We start from the raw sequence: 18,226 nt of genomic DNA, 5'->3' as shown, positions 1-18,226 counted from the left end.
CAACTATAAACATAATGCCGGACTATTGCAATATTAAAGAAACTGCCCTTTCCCAGCATACATAACACCCGCCAAAGTAGATAGTATAGGTCACAGCTTAAAAATGTAAGCAACATCTTTAAATATTAAAAATTATAAACAGCGATAATATTGAATCGATAACACTTCTTTCAACAATTTCTGAACAGTAACAACTGGAAAAAGATGGCACAGATTCATTTCAGCTTCTTAAAACCTTAAGCTTCTGAAATCAGAGTCTTCATATTAGCATTGAATAAAGCAACATTCTGATTTAAATTATTGACAGCCTGAACTAAATTAGTTAGCGTCTCATCTAGTTTCAACAGTCTGCTATTCATTGAGTCGTTCAGATGTTGGATGGATTCCATCAACATCTCCTGAACACACTTTTTTTTTTTTTTTTTAAGCCAATCTGCTGCTCTCTGGTTCCTTTCTGACACTTCCATCCCTTTCTAATATAATGTTCCCTGAGCTATCAGCCCTCATTTCCACACGCTTGTTCTCTGTCATCTTCACTTTCTACTCTTACTTTGCATTTTCCTCCCATCTCCTTATCTTATACTGTGTTCCTTATCAACTCTGTGACATGTAATTCACTGAAATACTGATGATTCTTTTTCTTTTAGAGTTCTTAATTGTTTCTTATGGATCACTATTGGAAAAAAATGCATTGTCATTGTCCCAAAATTGAGTTTCAATATGCAAGTGGCTTTGCACTGAATACATGAAAGTATCTCAGAAGGAAAAAAAAAACACCAGCCTTAGGGAAAACTTCAGTCACATTGCTTTTCTTGTAGGTACAGGAATTTCCCCTCAATCACACAGAAATTGAATACTTTCTTCATGGTTACTCTTGTCTTCCCTGTACTTTGATGCCTCCTGATGTATCCTCAGAGTCTCACCCAGGTGCTCTTGTTCCCCACAATTTCACTGCTACACTGCCAGGATGTCACAGGGTAGAAAGAGTGGTTAAGTGGGGGTGACAGGCAACGTGGAAGCTGTGAGAGTGGGAAACACAGGAGAAACGTAGCTTTGTGAAGGAAGTACTGAGAAATGTGAGAGACTTCTTGTGTGGACCGGGAAAGAAAATCCCCTTCTGGGAAAAACCTTTCTGACAAGCACAAAGATATGCTTAGGCTGATGTGCAAGAACAGCAGAAAGCCATTTTTTTTTTTCACATCCCAAACTCATTTTCATCTTTGAGAATCAGTGTTAAAAATTATAACCCCTTTCCTGCTCTTATTTCAAAATTACTGGTCTCCAGTTCCCCATGAATCCTCTTAAGTGACATAATTTCAGGTCCCACTTACACCGTAACAGCTTTTTCCTTTGCATAAACTCACAGTTGCAGTCCTCGGTGTAGGAGCAGTGGCTCAGATAACAAACTCCAACCCAAGGTAGCCTCAAGTGCTAGCCTATCAGCGAGGGCCCTGGATATGTTTCTCATTCCCAATCTGCTACTCTTTATTCTAATTGCGGATATAAATCAAGCCCCAGCTTTAGGCTAGCAGACTAGATAGGAAAGCCAGTCTGTAAACCAGATTGCAGGTAAGGAGGAAAGAGAAAGCACTGGTAAGATTGGTAGATTAATCCTTATAGTCCATTTATTAAAGAGGGAAAAATAAATATTTTAAAGATGACATATCAGGCCAAAAAAAACCACCATCATACTGCAGCACATGCCATTCTTCATTGAGTTGCTCTTGCATCTCAGTCCCATCCTCTCCTAACCACCTGGGAGCAGGGGACAGTAAGACCCGCAAAGGCAGCGGCTACTCTGTGATTTTCCATCTAACGTGTCTGTGATTTTGGGGAAGTGGTTAACGACTTGGAGGAACTGTAAGTTTTTCTGACTTAAAAAGGCACACAGTTGCCTGCGGAGGGACTGAGAATTCGAGCTGTGAACTCTGCACCGCATTGTGGTTCCTTGGCTCTAGCCTAAAACTCCTCGTCTCTGCGTACCTGGGCCCTTCAGAGCCTGAAAGCAAATCTTGCTCCAAAGCTGCTTGATTGAGACTACGCAATTGGTGTTAAGCTGGACAGATACCAAGAATCACCCAGACAGATACACACGTATTTTTGGCGCATTTCTGGAGGGCTGCATGAAGGTGTTAATCCCCTACGTACAGCCATTAGCAAAGAATTCGTTATTCTGCCCAGTGAGTTATCCCTCTATTAAACGTTAGGAAGAATTAGCCTAATATTTACAGTAAGCTATTTGTAATGTTAAAGAGGTATTTGCCAAATCTTCAGCACCTCCACCACATGCACAAAAACCATACTTTAAATGAAGTAATTCTGAATTAAATAAGTGCGCTAGTACTACTAGTGGGATTTATAGTAACCAATAATGGTCTAAGAATGTATTTCACAGATTGCTTCTTTATATTGCAAAATGAATAGAGTTTTATATCTGAAGAAACAAATCTGCACATTAAAAATCAATGTTTCTCATGATACACACTTGGTATTATTTCTGGGAATGCTACAGCTGGCATGCACAGCCTAGTTAAAATATTATAATTTACTTGACTGCATGCATAGTCGATTTGCAGTCAAAACTGCCACTTACTACATGGGAGGAAAAACAATGACTTCCATGCTACTGGAAACATCAAAGGTACTTTTTGCACTACTCCCCCTCAAAGCCTCCTGGGAAAAACCCTGACTCATAAGCTTTCCACTGGTTACTAGAGTGCTTCTTAGGTTTGAAAAAAAAAAAAATCATATTTTGCTACAGTACCTCTACTGAAAAATCCTCAACAAGCAGAATGGATTGAAAAATTCAAGCATGACTAAAAAGTACATTCCCCACTAGTCAGTGAATTTTGCTCCCTATTTGTCACTGCCACCTTGGAGAGCGGTGAGCATTAATAATGCATGGGTGCTAGGAATGTATTAGCAACTAACCTTGCGAAGAAAATCAACTGGGGACCCAGAAGAGCTGTTAAAAAAAAAAAAAAAAAAAAAAAAAAAGGGGTGGGGGTGTGGAAAGAAACAAAGTCAGAGCTCTCTGGTATCCTCTTATTTATTGAAGAGATTTTGGGAGAAGTGTCAGGGATGGCGGCGACTATGTATCACTGCAAACTAAGGGTGAAAGTCTCTGGAATAGGGTCGTAATTGAGTTCATTGATCACATTCAGGAGGAGACCCACCCCCACCCACGAAGCTCCCCAGCACCGGCCACTCTCCAGCAGAAGAAACACCCCAGAGGATAAAGGATATTTATGCAAATTGGTGGTTGGAACAGAAATGTCTTTATTAAACATGTGTTTTTAAGGAAAAGCTTCATTCTGCTGTTATACGTGGTTGCAGCTATTTTGCGTATGCTAAATGTGATCAAGTTGTCTTGGAAATTGGTCAGCATGCCATGTTTGCCGACCAGTTTTTTGCTAGGCTAGGGCCAGTGGGGTGGGTGGAAAAAGCCTTCACCTTCACCTACTTCTGGCAACTGAGCCATAGTGATCACGGGTTTACTACTACAGCTATTCAAGCATGGTTATTTACATCTTTTATTTCATAGTGACATGATAACATATGGATTTTATTCTTGTTTTGAAAGTCTTCAGTCCTTTCAAATCCAAGTACCCAAAGATATCCAGTACCCAATGAAAATATTCTGCTTCCTAAAATAAAACAGGTTTACCATTACGCTTCTATAGTTTGAAACAATTTGTACACTAAGCTGCTATATCCCGCTGTTAGACTTGGCAGTAATGGTTTCAGTTATATATTTATGTCCTGCCATCTCCTTTTAATATATACTGTTTATATTCCAAGGCCTGTTTTCTGGTATAACAATCATTACAAGTTTTACATGGAATATAGTTGCTTTTTGTGTTATTAGCCAAAACAAATATTGTGTTTAAATCTAGCTTATTGATTCACTTTCTCAATGAATGTACCCAACTTGTCAACGTAATGGAGAGATAGAGAGGAATATTTGTAAGGTCTGCAGAAAAAGGAAAATAATATGGTTTTCCCTTTTCCTTCTGCTGGATATATGGACAAAATAATTGTCATGTATTTGCCTCATGAAGGAAAAATGCCCCAGAATTATCTGTATGGAGCCATACTCCTTCTTCTGAAATAATCAGAATAATCTGATGCTCCTAGCAAAACTATTTGCTTTATAACTCATCAGTTATATTTTTAGTTACCCATTGCAGACCTTCATGCAATTAATTCATTAAGCTCATTATGACTTAATGTTGCATCCCAAATTCAAAGTTCTATATATACAATTTAATCTTTGGTCATTTTTTATTAAGATGAGTTTTGAATGAGCTATATTCCCCCACAGAAAGATTGGGCCAACTCCCTAATTAAATGCTGCAGCCTGTGGATAAGCTAGAAACCTTACTGTGACACAATCCTCCTGCTTTTCACCTGCTTTCCTAATACTTAACAACTAATTCATGCCATTCTTCTAATCTTTATTTGATGTTGAAGACAAAATAAAGTTAAAAGACACCTGCTGGTAGATAGATTTTCCACTGAACATGCTTATACAGGCCTTTAGGAAAACTAGATTCTGGCATCCTAAGAGGATCACATGATTAAGATCTGAAGATTGAGAAGAGAATTGGTTCAGTACCGGTTTCCCATTCTCATTACAATTGTTCTCCTGAGAAATGAGTAATTTTTCACCATTGTTTTCTTGACACGACAGTCTTTGTTGAATTTTAGCGTGGGTTTTTTGTGGTTTTTTTTTTTACCGTCTTTCTTTCTTTATCCTTTCTCCTTTTCTTCTTCCTTCTAAACCTCCCTATGTATGCCACAGTTGTTTAATTTTTGTTATGGAAATGATTCGAGTTTTATTTTGTTTTGTTTTGTTTCATTTATCTCCCAAGAGTTTTTTAGGGTGATAGTCACTCTGTAAATGAATGTAAAAATGCTTTTGTCACATTAGTTTGCATGTTAACTGGTAAAATGCTTGTTATTTTACTCTGATGTTACATTCACAACAGGATAACAGTTTTGATCCTGTTATGCAAAAATCTGCATTATAAATCAGAAGGCATATTTCACACTTTTTTATCTTGGGCAGATTCCTAATGTAGTCATTAGGTGTTAGGATGAAAAAATTGAGATAAGTCAACTTCCATTAGCTCAGCTCACATTAGATTCAATAGGCACTAGCTAAGGCCATACAAGCTGGTACCTTGCTTATAAGAGCTGAATCTTGGTAATGTCTAACCAATCTCAAGAAATTCTGAGCCTGACAAACCCCATGCATAAAATTTGCAAGCGGAATTCAAAATAGATTGGGCTGAAGGCATTTTTAAAATCCTTTTTTTTTTTTTAAGAAAAAAATATTTAACTAAACACAGTTATAATTGCTAGTTACAGTAGGAGACTAGTAGTTAAGTTCTGGAAATTTCAAAAATATCTTTCAACTGCATCCTAATATCTCTTAGTTCAAAGGCAGTTTTTCAAGACCTTAACATCTTTTTTCTTCTTTCATCTACTTATATAGTTTCTAAGAAAGCCTGAAATTAGTCAGATAAAATATTTATGGAATACCATTTATATTATTTCTAACAATATTAACACGGCAAGTTTTCTTTAATTTTTCAGGTTTGTAGACCATTATTATAAACTATGCAATGCAATGGTGCTAAGTTCATAAAGCAGTGTCTGCTAGGTATCTTTAAGATCACTGTATATTGCAGGTGACTTGTGTAATTTTTAGAACGTTTCAGAATGAATATGACCTGAAGAAGATATCTTATTTGCTTTCAGAAGAATAGTTTTTATCAACATACCCAGTACAATCTGATAGGTTACACCAGCAATCATCAATCAACATGACAAGCTCAAAGGGATGCTCCTATAAGCTAGACATGAAGAGGAATAGAGGTGCCTCAAGTGAGACAAGAGCAAGTTTGGGGAGGTTATGTTCAAAATGCTGTTCCTCCATGCTCCATCCCCATTAAAGCAGCACCTAACATCCAGGCTCTCACAATCGGCACAGGACAATGTTTCTGACATTCTGACATTTTCCTTTGGAAACCTGCATTTTAGGCTGCGTGCTTGGGGGGTCAGACCTCTCTCTGGCCAGTGCCTCGGTTCTCTCAGGGATGAGCTGGTCCACCAAGCACTTGCCCGGTGTTTGTTGGGTAGAGCTCAGTTTGCTCTATCCCCTGAATGACACAATTCAATCCCTCATGTGCGGGGGGGTATCGTGTGATGTTTAGGTGTGGGAGCAGGGATATGATTTCCAGCCCATGACACTGCATCTTGATTCTAACCCCTACATTGTTGTAAGAAGGCAGGACTTCTCCCCCAAACACATTTGGTTAAAAAAAAAAAAAAAAAAAAAAAAAAACCAAAAAAACACAAAACAAACACACAAAAAAAATCACAAAACTAATAACAAAGAAAGAAAAGAAAGAACAAGAATTGCACCTCCTAAGCTCAGTATTACGACAATAAGCAGTAGACTCCCATGTTCGATTTCCAACTCTTTTTCCTGTTTCTGCCCACCTTCAGTCCTTTTGTTTCATACAAAACATTTCCAGCTCTGTATTTGCACAGTGCCTGGAAGAGTCAGGTCCTGCTGTGGGACTCAAGATTTTAGCCTCTCTGTTGCTGCACATACGTATTAAAAATTTCATTTTGTATCCTTGTGGTTCTAAAGCAATGCAAAGAGAACTGTCCCCCATGCTCACGAGGATGGTTGTAAGAGTCATTCAGGCCTCAGAAAGGATTTTGTTCAACAGGGAACTTTCTACTGGGTTGTAAGGAATCTCCTTGAGAAGACCCTCTGAGAGAAGTTTTCCCTCTGCAATGTCCTGATTTTATCTTTTCAGGATAAAGAGAAGGGTACTTCCAGTCCACAGCTTTCTGAGGTACCAGTGCTTGAAACACTCCCCATTCTGAGACGAGTCACAGAAGAACAACTTATATCTTTGCTTACACAAGTAAGAATGAGACCTTTGTAGCTTTTCTAGTGTAAAAAATAATATGTAGATACATGGGCATGGGTTGGGAGGAATGAACTTGAATAAGGGAAGAGACTATCTGTAAAACAGGTGGGATAGGTATGTGAATAAAGAGAACAGCCATAAAACCAGCTTTTAGGAATGTACTTGCATGCACACAACAATCCAGGCTGTTGCTCCTACAGCAACAGCTCAGAAATGCCCTTCAGACAAGAAACCCCACAGTCCTGATTCCTCGTGCTGGAGTAGCCCACGGATGAACTGCCCGGGCACGATTCCTAAACATGTGTATGTTTGCGTAATAACACATAAGAAGCCTCCCTACAGCTCCCTGCCTGTGAGCCTCCCTACACCAGTCCGGTGGAAAGACCCCAGATTACTCGTCTGGGATTCAGATCAGGGCTTTTACACTCTCGTTGCAGCGGCACGGCTACGTGTGCACACACATATTTACACGTTAAGCAATAAGAAGGGGAAAAAAAAACCACAAAATTTAAAACTTTTGAACCAGCGTAACACAAACCCATTTACAAATATACACTGTCTATCCTAAGACAGAGTCAAAACACATAACACTGTCTTCTCTTGACCTTGCAAAGTCTTGCCATACCCATTACAAACTCTAGCCAATTTATTTTTGTGGAAATGGAATTTACAGATTACAAAAATGGTTTGCTCAAGTCATCACCATTCCTTTGAACTCTGAGGCCATTTGAATTTGATCCTGACCAGGCTGACCATAAACCATTCTGTTTGGATAATAGAGGAAATGGAACAGTTTGTCTTGAGTAACCTTATAATAAACTGTAGCTCAGTAGTTATGAATTACAACTAAAATAGAAAAAAAAAAAAAAAAAAGTATATGCATCTATGTGTGTGTATACTTTATATCTACGTGCATGTACTCACATAAATACACACACAACTTCAAGCCAACAAAAGTAAATGAGTGAAGAGCACCGGTCATGTTAAAATTATTTTTATTTTCGGTTAAAATTAACAAACTTCATCTACTTGTTCATTATATTTTTATTGTACTAATAAAATATTGCTCATTTAGATGAGCATGATAAATAAAAAAATTATAAATTGTCTATTCATAATTCACTATAATCTACGTTCAAAGCCATGTGGATTAGTCACAACTAATAAAGTCCCAAAATATATTTTATTCAGATTTTAAAGTTTTGTAATGTGTTTTCCATAAAATCATTGAAGAGTGAAGTGCTATATACAACTTCATTCCAAAGCCTTAGAAGTTATCTGAGCAAAATGAAGAAGCCTTTCTTGGATACCGTATTCAGCAAAAATAGCAAAAATTTGGTAATCTCAAAGAAGTAGGTAAGAAAAAGATATATCTGTGGCTCTTACACGGACCTTCCTGTCAGTACCACACTTGTTTGAGGCCTGGAGATTTTTCTGGGCTGTGAGAAGAATGAAGACCCATACAACAGTCTCCTTTTGGAAGCCAGCACAGCATAACATAAAACCATTACAGCAGCTAAATCCAGCAAGAAGATTTCATTTATACTTCAATAGCATCTTTCATCCCAAAAAAAGCGCACAGTGTCAGGTCCATTAAAGCACCCAAAGGCTTGATTTTGTCAACGTGGATTTAGACGCCTAAGCCTAAACTTTGGTCCCCAAATGTTTATCTGGCTTCTCAACCTGGAGACGCTCTGGGTTTGAGCTCAGGCAGGGTTCACCAAGCAACTTCACCCCTAACATGCTCCAAAAAGATTAGATGACACAAAAAAACACATGGGGAGTATTACATGCCAAATAACAACCCTTCAAACCCTGCAAAACCGATGCAGACACTTCTGCCTAACAGCAGCAACCAGAGCCCAGTGCTGCTTTTTCCCAGCATCTGGAATCAGCAATGGGCCCTTGCCACTTGCTGGGCAGAGGTGCCTCAATTTCCGCAAGAGAGGAGGGAATTGAAGTTGTTTACTTCATAAATGGCTTTAGCTACATCAAGTTGTGAACTGCTGTTTGGAAAGGCAGAGAATAGTGGCGACGTGTCCGACCTTTGAAAAATTGTCTGGGCTCTGGTTTAAGAGTTCAGGGCTGCGTACACTGAGTGGCTGAAGGATGAGTAGAAGTGGGATAGGACTTCCCCACTCAGTATTTCCCATCAGTTATCTGGAGACAGATCCCTTTCCAGCAGACTGATGATTTTAGCCTGCTGGAGACTGCGACTTTTTCTGTGCACTTACTGCACCAGGAGCTCAAATTCTGGGCAGAGATCGTGGTCTGCCTGGTGGCCACGTCTTTAAATTCAGCAGTGTTTCTGCCAAACGTGGGTGAGAGGACACATTTCAAGGCAGCTACAGAGTTGCCTCGTGTTTTTTAAGAGGACCTACTAGGGGAGGAGCTAGGAGAAACCTGGTGAGGCCAAGAGAGTGAAGTTAAACCCTTCCGATCCTGCAAGACTAGCTACGAAATATTATATTTTGTATGGCATAGACTTGAAGCCTTTCCAGTTCTCCAGCTTGCTGCACATCAGGGGAAATTAAAAACAAAGAAAAAACAACCACCAAAACTGCAAAACTTTCATGTATCACAAAGCAGAGACTCAGAGTCCATCATAAACAGTCATCAATTAAAGGAGACAACTGTTAACTGGAGACACAGTCAGAGACTCCGAGGCACCTCCTCTCCTAGTGCTGTTTCCCAGGTTTACCAGTAACCACAATGTTCCTGGAACTTGGATACAGCACACTTAGATATCCAGTGGCTGCATAACACATTGTAAAACATGTTGCTTTGTCTGTGCTTTTAGGTGATGATGAGAACAGAACTGAGTCACTAAAGCTTAGCGAGAAAAGCTGGAACAACAAAACAGCTACGTGTTGGGTTTTCTTTTTTTTTTTTTTTTTTTAATGAAGAAATATGCTGATTTTTCTTTGCTGTCATTCATTGGCCGGCAGCATTCAAGCCCTGCATACACATGTGACAACGAGTTTATGAATGAAAATATATGTGAATTCAAAAGATTGCACGAAATTAACAGATGATCAATGTCTGAAAATTTGTGCAGGGTGTGCATTATTCATTAATTGCCTTTTCATCTGATTATTCACTAAGCACTATTAATTATTCCCCTCTTTAAAAAAACTTCAATGATCTAATCAAGAAGAGAGGGGGAAATATCATATGTCTTAGGAGACCAATAGCGTACATCAAGAATCAAGGATGAATGTGAAATAATCAAAATTTAAAAATATGTGAACACCTACAGCTAATGTTTGCAAAGTATCTAAAAATAACTAGGGCATTCAGAGAAATCAGGATTGGTTCCCAAATATAAAAAACATCTACCAGAAAATTGTTCATAATGAGCAAATTAACTAGCTATTCAACAGTGATCCAAGCAGTTCTCTGAATCAGAAAATGGCAATTTGAGCAAAGAGATATTTGAAGACTGACAAAGATATTTTGACAAGGAATATCTGGAAAGAAGCAGAATTTAGTATAAACTCATCTAATTCTAAGAATATTAGAAAGCTCAGCTATCCTGAGCCCTAGGTGTCTGAGAATATGATGAGGGGGAAGAGATCTGTTTCTGATAGAGAGAAAAGGTGGTTTCTGAAGCATCCAGAAGCTGATTCTAATCCCCACTTTAATTAAAGAGGAGCAAGTTCTTCACACTGCATCTGCTAGACTTCCCTGGCACGACCAACTGCTCATCGCTCTGACTTCCATCATCGTAAGGATTTTCCCAGTGCCAAGAGGAGACCAAGGGGGAGGGTGGGAGGCAGGGAAAGGATTGTTTTAATTCCAAACTGGAGCTTTTTATAAACTTCAAATATTATAACTTTTCCTTTAGTTCCTCAGAAACAGTTTTATTCCAAGTGTCTGCACAGAACCATAATTCATATCATTCCATAAAACCTCATTTCCAGAACTATAAACAGGATTGGCTTTTTTTTTTTTTTTTTTTTTTTTTAGGTCAACACAAATAAGCCTATCGTGTCTAACGATACATGATCTAATGAAAAACAATATTGTTGCAATACAGCATTTGCATTTTCATGCAGGCAATACTTATCAGGTAGATAATAACATTTTATGTTGGGAAATAACAACAAGACTTTCCTGAAGTAAAAAAAGCCTATAATCTTCTATAATTCTCTACAGAAGAAAAGACATTATACCAAGGAAATTCTTCTTGGCAAACTAGGCTATGATTAAAGGTAGTCACTGCTACTTGTGATCATTTCCTAACCTTCAGCTTTAACTCTCCTCCAAGTTTAGTTTTTTGGTAACCTAGTAGTTTATGGTTAGAACATATCTTGATAGAAATCCAAAGTCTTCCTGAAACACACGAGTGGCTTGTGTTCTCTAACAGATAGTTGAATTCAGACACTAGCTTTTCTGTCAAATCTCTACAAAAATAAAATACATCATGAAAACCTAGAGACAGGACTTAGATGATCTCCATGCATACATAAAAATAATAGCAGAGAGGTTGTACCATATAAAATCATTTGTCCCCAGATACTAGTATATTTAATATTAAAAGATTGGCAAGACTCATAATATTCTATACACTTTTCTAGCATTTCTAATTTCTTCTTAATTGGCCAGAAATACATTTCCTTTTATTGACACACACTGTAACTCAGCCCTGTAAAAATTATCATGACAATATACCAGCACAGGCACAGAAATCCTTCCTGCTCATAACTACAATGATAATGTTTCACAAAAGAATGAAACTATTTTACTTGCCTGTCCTTCCCCCCGCACAAAAAAACCCAAACCAGCACTGGCTCACGGCAGCTAGATCAATAGGATTTTGTACCGCTGATAAAATCAGCTTTCTACAGGACGTCGCTGATATTAAGACGTTAGACTTCCCCGACAGATTTCACATTGAATTCTGATACCTCCTTAGTTAACAAACAGCTATTGCATATGTTCAGTGTGTCTCCTCGTGCCAGGGAGATGGTGTGTTATAGACGCGGTGTTTCTGTTCAATTTTGCTGTCAGATGGATTACTACAGGACAAATGATTGTAACTGAGAAAAATCTTCCTGTCTGCAGCACCAAGAAGTTTGTGGAAGACCTAATGCAGCTAAGCCATACTGAGCCTTTCTAAAACAAGGTTAAAAACGCCAGCACAACACTTGCAGTAGAAAAAAAATAAGTGCACATATTTAGGATTGGTTTATACCCAATTAATCTAATACAGATTTTGTCATTATTTTCTATTTGTACCTTTTTTTTTTTTTTTTTTCTGTTTGTCAGTCATGTCTTCCAGCTAGGGGTAGTGACATGGCACTGAGCTGCAGAACCAGGCCAGGTGAAATGGAGAACCAGACGGTGCATTGGATTCATATTCAATTTCCCACAGCACGTTAAAGAAGAGCAGAGTCCAAGCAGGGCTCGTGGCACCTCCCAGCAGAGGTTATTTCCCGCAGAGGGTTAATTGCTATCATTCTCTCTCTGGTTACTCTCACATTAAAAGAACTAGATGTCAGAGCTACTTCACTCCCTGTGCCAAGGACAACAGAAAAATCTAAGAAGATATAAAGGTCTTATTTAATATCGTGGTCATTTTTGTATATTCCTGCCCAGATGGTGGAGGGAAACATCTATTTTCTGGAGTGTAGGAGATGCGATTTTTTTGTGTGTGAATCAATCTTGAGTTCACAGAAGTAGACTATAAACAAAAAGGGAGTGTCATCACGTCCAACAGAAAAAAACAAACCAAAATAAAATAAACACACACCCCACCTCCCCAATGAAAAATCACCCAGAAAGAAATACTTTGTTTGAAAGAGGCTTTTCTCAGGAAAGATGTCCAGCCCCAGAGGAAGGAGCTACCTTTGGAAAGCAGTTGGGACAGTGGTTAGTTGATACCTCCCCCCAGCTGACTTTCTCTGCACGCCCAGTCTGTACCCTGTGGCTCGGGGAGGTGAGGCTGGCAGATAAATCTTTGTGCGGCTCCAAATTCAAGTTGGAGGCACCAGAAGAGACACTGATCTTGCGCCTCACTTGGAGGTCCACATCCCCTAGCACTATGGCCTGTGACAGTAGCCATGAACTTTGCCGTTGCCAAAGCAGCGGGTTCCCAAAGACCCCTCTCCTCCATGGTGCTTGTAGGAAGCTGCAATGGGCTGAGTAAATTTTATGTAGCCTACAAAAATAACTGCACTCATACCACTGCATGCTATATGCTGATACCACCACGACTTCTCTCATAAAAAATTTCACAGGCTTACAACTAGTTTAACTATAGAGGGGGATCTCCACCTCTCCGCAAAGGCTGACTTAATGAGACACTGAAATTTTCCTCGTTTTCCATTTGCAAAAAACAACCAGCATCGTACAGATATGAGTGGAAATAAACACGTACAGGAAGGCACATTTCAGTACACTTCATCTGCTGTTATATCACTCGAACGCAGCTGAGTAACTTGTGTTTCACTTGCCTGATGATCTGTATAAGAGGATACAACATGCTTCGTGTGAGTGAAGCAATACGAGATGCAAATGTATGTTTGAGAATAACTTGCTTGACCATGGTTTGGTGCATTGTCTTTTCATTCCAGTCTCGCAGAAGCTGAGCTCCTAAAAATATATTTGGGTTGTGCCTAGCTGTAAAATCCATACACAGCTACAGCAGTGACATATACTGAAAATGAAGGGCAACATAAGTAAGCACGACAAGACAAACCAAAGACGGCTCTGAGGTACTACCTAAGGTCACAAGATGGGATGTGCTGGCAGCAGGGTGCCCATGCTGGCAGTCAGGCCGCGGTTAAATCTCCCAGTTTCATTTGCTTTGTCTGAATCCTGACCTCTGGGGTACTGCAATTTTGCCTTTGCCAGTTGAGGAGCGCATCAGCCCTTGACGCATCACAGCTTTTGGCTCATCCCCAGCTGGTGGCTGCTGTAATTATTCAACACTCTACGGCTGGCACATGTAAACCGTTTTGCATCCACTCTACTTCCAAGGCATGGCATTAAATGCAATTTCTGCTCCCTAAGGAAGGAATAGCGGCCGTCTAAACAGTGCCTGCATCGGCACACTTTGTCCCGAATCGAGACGTTTCCAGCGCGGGGTAACAAAAAAGCCCTCACTTCTCTTGGAGCACTTTTAGACCAGATATAAGGTACCAATCTAAAACCATCTAAACCATCAATACAAACTATATTTGCGACAAAAGAAACTTCCTACGCGGTGCGGTACCCCTTTTTGTGGGCAAAACTTCCCATTGACTTCCTTGCCCTAGAGAGGATGGTATTGTAGGTGCTGACCCCTAATTTCCTGCTGCATGTAATTGCTTCTCAGATGCACATATCAAACCTCTCCAGAACACAGCCTTTGTCACTGCATGGCTCTGTATCTAATGCATCTCCAACTCTTTCATTTCGGTAGAATAATGAATCAACAGTAGATGCCGATTTTTTTCCTTTAGTTTAAAAACCTACCCCTGCCTGTTGCTGCCACACTGCAAGAGATAATATGCTCCATGCCTACAGTATGTTACTGATAGACATATAAATAATAATAATTTACACACAACTCACACACTTTTTCGGTATTTCTGCAAGCAATCCAGAGGCGACAGGAACAAATTGATGGAGACAGAAATGGGAGAATCCCACCCTGTCAGAAGATGAATGAGCTGAGCTTGCATGATGTGAACCATGGCTGACAGAAGCGAGGGGGAATCAAAGAGTGAGCAACTTTTGACAACACACGCTTCACAGCTCTGACCACTGAGGATCTACATGATTATCTCCAGACAAAATAACTGTGAGTAAAAGGCTTACATACACTTAAATTAAACACAGCAGGGTTTTAGTAATCTCTGTTTGCATTTTACTTTCTGTTAAGAAGGAAATTGCTTGGACTTGGAACATTTCATTTAATGGCATTTTTAGTTACCTTTTGTACTTCTAATGCCATAGTCTAAATTCACCCCAAATTACCCAGGAAGGCAAAAGAAACTTTTGTCCTTTATTTTTAATTGCTGTAGCTTCCTTACCAATTTTACTAAATTAAATGTGTTTTAAACATCACCGTATTTGAAACCTAATTATCCCAATCTCTGGATGAAGAATAGCTAACAATACAAACCCCATTTATGTAATTTATTTTGCAAAGGAAAATAAATGGAATGCAGTTGCAGTAATGATATACACGTTTGCAATTCCACCCTGTTTTTTCTCTTCCCCACAACAACTTAGGGAAGCTGCATCTTTTTTTAAACAGATGCTTTAAAAGCATCTCTGCTGTAGCATTTGTTATATGTCTGTACCACTGTTAGAATGAGGGAAACTCTGTATAATGTCATGTTCTCTGTAAGTAGCATGAAGGGTTTTTGTTTTGTGTGGTGGGTTGGGTTTGGGGTGGGTTTTTTTGTTGTTGTTGTTTGTTTGTTTTTTTTGTTATAGCTGGTCATGAATGAGGATTATGGCCTGTCACCCACAATAAGTCATGAATGAAGATCATGGCTGGTAATTGTAATGTGTAAAATAAAAAGAGTGGGAGATGCAGGGCTGAGATGCACTCGTCGTTCAATCATTATTCAGCATACCCCAGCAGAGTGGAGTTTAATCTTTTTAGACCACCTAGTCCTGAGAACTTAAATTTCGTTTTTGTTGGATAAGCTACCATTTACTCACTGCATTTATCAATTACTTGCTGACTTCCTGGTACTTCCAGGTATATTAAGTTCTATCCCAGGAAAGCATATTATTCCCAACTGACAATCCCACTGGTTAAAAGCAAGCAAAAAAGTAGTCCTCCTCCAAAGAAACAAATAAACAAAATATGGAGCAAAAAGTTATTAGAAGAGTGCACTAGAACAAGTAAAGAAAATTTCTGCCATTTTCCACAGCAGTTTCTCATCAGTCAACAGAATTTTGCTGAGAACTTCCATTAGACTTACAAAAACATTTGTCAGAAACTAACCTGAAAAATAAAAGGTTGGGTTTTTATAAAAAAAAAGGGATTTATTAAAAAAATAAATAACATGGATATCATTAATTTAGTTCGTGTTTAAACTCATTTGATAGTAAAATGCCTTTGAGCTCAGCAGCCTGCTCACTGTGAGTAAACACTGGGACATTTGTGGTCCAACAATGCAAAATACTTGTTGAAGATTACTTCTATAAATGTCTTGGAAATCTGTTCCCCTGTTTTCTGTGGGGTCATGTTATTTGCTTTCTGAAAGTGTTCAGATGAGCCCTGACTGGTTTATTCATACAAATATTTGCAAGACCTTTTAAGTTTGGCCCAAATGTTTATTTGTTCAAAAATTCATATGAGCAAGGACTTTATTTATTATTCTTCATTCACTTTCCATCCTCGTTATTCCCCATTTTAAAAACAGTCAAATATCCAGTAAGAGAATGGATACAATACCCATGTGATTTCGATGAGAAATTGTGTATTATAAACAATGACTGGTAGAAGTGATCAGAGCATAAGTCCAACACTTGTTTACATAAACTATCCGGTAAATATTTAAAAATAACAGATACATTTCTAGAAATCAGAATAGCTCTGTGAGAAAATCACAAACAAGAAAGAACACAAAATTTGTGGAATATTTTATATGTCATAAATAATTTAACCACCTGTGTCTTAAAACTTCACATACTAAAATTAGACTTAACAATTTCTTTACATCTCTTCCAACACAACTGTTTGGTTTGGTTTTGTTCTGGGTGTTGGTTTTTTTTTTTCTTCTTCTCTTTTCTATTCCAGATGTATTTCCTTTCCTGTGCACACATGCTACTTTGTTAACCTTGATTCTTCCTTTTTGCTTGGATTCCTGCATTGATTTTATCCCACATCATGAAAGTGTAATTCTTTTTTCTTTTTTTCTTTTTAATTTTTTTTTTTTATGTGCAAGAAATAGCATTAAAATATTTAACACATATGACCAGTAGATAGAAGGGAAATAAACACTTTAATAGTGAGGTCTTCCAGCTTTCTTGAGTATCTTTATAGTATTAAAAAGAGCAGAAATAACAACACCTAATTTATGTGACATAAATAATAATGGTAATCAAAGTGTAACTTTAAAAATAGTTTGCCTATTAACTGAGAGCTGAAGCTGAAAATATCCTTTCAGGTTTACGGACATTTAAACACATTATTAGGAGCTGTGGCACACCAACACGCAGGTATCACCCAATTTCATTGCTACCTGATTAATTAACCTACTTAAAGTGTGAAAGTTGGCACCTTGTCGTTAGAATCCATGGGAATAACTAATGAGGAACTATGAAATAATTTGTTCCTCAATTAAAAAACCTGAAAGAAGAGGTTTTATCTCATTATTCTTCTTTCCTGTTATCACTTAGGCAAAGCCAAGAAGATTTTGTAAAACTTACTGCCTAAAAAAAAAAAAAACACAAACGCTATGTAACATCTTAGGAAACACTTCACAGATCTTTAATAAAATGTGGTGTTATCCAACACCATAGGCAAGCCAAGAAGTTTTCAGGGAAAACGTATTCAGTAGACAGCAGGAATGTGAATACGAGTTCCCTTCATTTAATAGGATTTGTTATTCTTTTTTTAACATACCTAGAGGTCAAAGGATCAAAAAGACATGCTTGAGTTATTAATTGAGAATAAATTACATGACAAATATGGGCCTTGTTTTCTATTAACAAGTTACGTACATATAGGTAATATTTTTTAGAAGTGTGCTCATTTAGGATTAATAGTTTATGGAAAAGGAACCTCAACTTTAGCAAATGGTTGTTATGAGCACGGGTTGTTCGTTTTCATTAGTCTTGCTGCATTTGTCACTATGGCAAAGGTTCACATTAATTTACAGATAAACGAACAGGTTCAGGAAGATGTTCAGGGCAGTATTAAACACGTAGTGTATAAACACTTGAGGGGTATAAGCCTAAAATTTGGGTTTTCAGAATGACTGGGCAAAAAAACCCCAAGTATTAACCAGCAAAATAGTCACTGGGCCTCTCTACATCCAGTGCGACTTAGCTGAATATATATATATATATATATATGTAGAAAATGAGATGTTTAGTGCTGTGAATCATGGATTCTAAGTAGAAAGTCACACTGGGGGGATTTGGATGTAAAATTATTTGTAGATATTCAAGATACTGACCACAGGATGGACGAGTGTGTTCCCCTGAATCACAGATGGGCATTGATTGAGATAAATTGGAAGAACAGTTTTGAAGATTAAACTTGTCGCAGTAGGAAGTAACGGGAGAAAAAGTAAGAAATCTCAGGTAGCTTGCTTTTA

This window comes from Athene noctua, chromosome 7 (assembly GCF_965140245.1).
Source record: "Athene noctua chromosome 7, bAthNoc1.hap1.1, whole genome shotgun sequence".
Taxonomy (NCBI): Eukaryota; Metazoa; Chordata; class Aves; order Strigiformes; family Strigidae; genus Athene; species Athene noctua.
Note: the sequence above shows the minus strand (reverse complement) of the source record.